We start from the raw sequence: 2,500 nt of genomic DNA, 5'->3' as shown, positions 1-2,500 counted from the left end.
CACACGCACGCACGTACACACACACACACACACACACACACACACACACACACACACACACACACACACACACACACACACACACACACACACACACACACACACACACACACACACACACACACATCTATCTCTATCCCCTTCTCTCATGCCTGTGTTTCTGTAAGTCCTCTATCAGCCACAATGATCTGAAATTAGGGATGATAGTCGCTGCAGATTGAGCCCATTTCACATGAAGAAGCATGTGGCCCCTGGCATGCACTATCCTGTCTCTGTGTGGTGAAGCATGTGGCCCCTGGCATGCACTATCCTGTCTCTGTGTGGTTGGCGCGTGTGCAGCGTGTGCAGCGTGTGCAGCATGTGCAGGCTCATAGGTGTGCAAGATCTACAAAGCAGATGTTTTGCAACCACTCATTTCTCAAATGTTATCATGGAAATCATCTGATCTGCTGTTGGCAAGCTGTGAAAGAGTACACACTTTATATGGGTCTTGTAGTGCCACAAAGTCTGTTAAGTAAGTAAGTTTTTTTGTATATTTATAGTGTATTTTTCATGTAGAGTGCAACACAAAGCTCTACACACAGACATTAAGATAAAACAAATTGATATTACAATAATCATGATAATAACGAAAACCAATCCATAAGTGAAATTTGTTCATTGGCTACATTGAAACTTTCAACAGGAGACATGCCGAATGTCTCCGAATGTTGTGTTTGGCACAAGGCCAGCGTTGCATCTGATGTGAAAAAGTGCACACATACACTTCGGTTTTTTAGACACAGCTTGCTATGGGTGTTGCTATTGGTGTTGCTATGGGTGTTGCTATGGGTGTAGGAGGGTCACAGACGGGTTAAAGTGAAGCGGAGTGCAGTTCCTCCCCCTCAGATAAATTAATAAATAAATATATTCATTCATACCAATGATATAGCACGATGATATTGTTAAAATAAATGGTGAGTTAACTTCTCGCGTGTACCGTCAAATTGCTGCCTGCCACTCCTTCAGGATCACGGTGTTCAACAAATCAAAATGTAATATCACCCCCTGGCCCCGCCTTCACAAACACCCGTTATCCCCCTTGTTGTCCCTGGCCACGCTTTCACTAACACCCTGGCTCCACCTTCACACACACCCGTTATTCCCCTTGTTGTCCCTGGCCACGCCTTCACTAACACCCTGGCTCCGCCTTCACACACACCCGTTATCCCCCTTGTTGTCCCTGGCCACGCCTTCACTAACACCCTGGCTCCGCCTTCACACACACCCGTTATCCCCCTTGTTGTCCCTGGCCACGCCTTCACTAACACCCTGGCTCCGCCTTCACTAACACCCGTTATCCCCCCTGTTGCCCCTGAATTTCTACATGGTCTTCAACTTTGGGCCGAAGCATTTAAATATTCAAATATTCACAATTTTCTTCCAGGGGAGCAATGCCCCCGGACCCCTCTAGGGGGTCTTGTGTCCCAGTGCAGTTCTAGGTCTAGTGACGCCCCTGGTACAAATCAATATGGGAGCTATTTTGACTGACAGAGGAGACCAAGAAACTAGCAATTCTTGTCCAATTCTTGATACTCAATGTTGTCCAACGGTGAGTCATTTTTCCCCATTTGCACCAACAGTGGATTTCAGAGTTCTCCCACCTGCCAAATCCCACTTGACCACTGTGCACAGAGGATATGGATTTCAAACGAGACATTGTTGAATGTCTGGGTGTGATGTTTGGAGCAAGGCCAGTATTGGCCCATGTTCAACAGACACAGGAAACCTCTGTCTTCTTTTCTCTCCAGAGCATTCGTGGAGCTTGGCAGTAAAGGACCATTGCTCACTTTCATTTGACCTTTGGTAAAGAGTTTGTTCAAATAGTGCGTTGAAGATTATTCCAGGAAGTTGGAAGCTTGTTGCAAAAGGCTGACTTTCCCAGCTCAGATTGAATTTGAGAAACCTTGATCTGACTGGAACAGAATTCCAATCAAGCATAGTTGGAGTATAAGATGGTATTTTTCCAACAATCGCTTTATAGATAAATAAGCACCATTGTTTTTTTCTCCCCTCTGCTAAACCCGCTTTTTCATAACAATGAGTACTGTATTCATCACCACACCACACACACACACCACACACACGCGCACGCACACACACACACCACACACAAACGCGCAGACGCACACACACACACACACAGACACACACGCACCACCATCACATTATAGACAACAATAGAGTGAGCTTTATAGATAAATAATGTGTTAAAAATTAAGTATTAATCCACAAAGAGGCAAGAAGTAACTCACAGGCAAGCCGAACGTACGGCAGAGTACAAAGCTTTATTCACAACGCCGGAGACAGGTTACACACACATAAACATCCTAGACAAGCATGAGAGCAACAAGTCTGTTGTAGACAAAGTCTTACAGTTATTTATAGGACTAAAACAAGGTGTTCTTGATGGATTACATGAAAAGAATAATGAAAGAGTTGTCATGATAAGAGATAAGCT

At 44.8% G+C, this 2,500-nt stretch overlaps 1 protein-coding gene across 1 annotated transcript in view; it reads left to right on the top strand.

Annotated features, from left to right (window-relative positions):
* Positions 1-2,500, top strand: part of cyp27a2 (cytochrome P450 family 27 subfamily A member 2) — a 23,534-nt gene that overhangs the window by 17,452 nt on the left and 3,582 nt on the right. The gene's annotated exons all lie outside the window — the stretch shown is intronic.

The sequence above is a fragment of the Alosa pseudoharengus genome, unplaced genomic scaffold (genome assembly GCF_046254945.1).
Source record: "Alosa pseudoharengus isolate Yale_2024_CS ecotype anadromous, Long Island Sound unplaced genomic scaffold, YU_APseudo_1.1 YU_APseudo_1.1_scf_261, whole genome shotgun sequence".
Classification (NCBI taxonomy): Eukaryota; Metazoa; Chordata; class Actinopteri; order Clupeiformes; family Clupeidae; genus Alosa; species Alosa pseudoharengus.
This window is presented reverse-complemented; position numbering and strand designations above follow the sequence as displayed.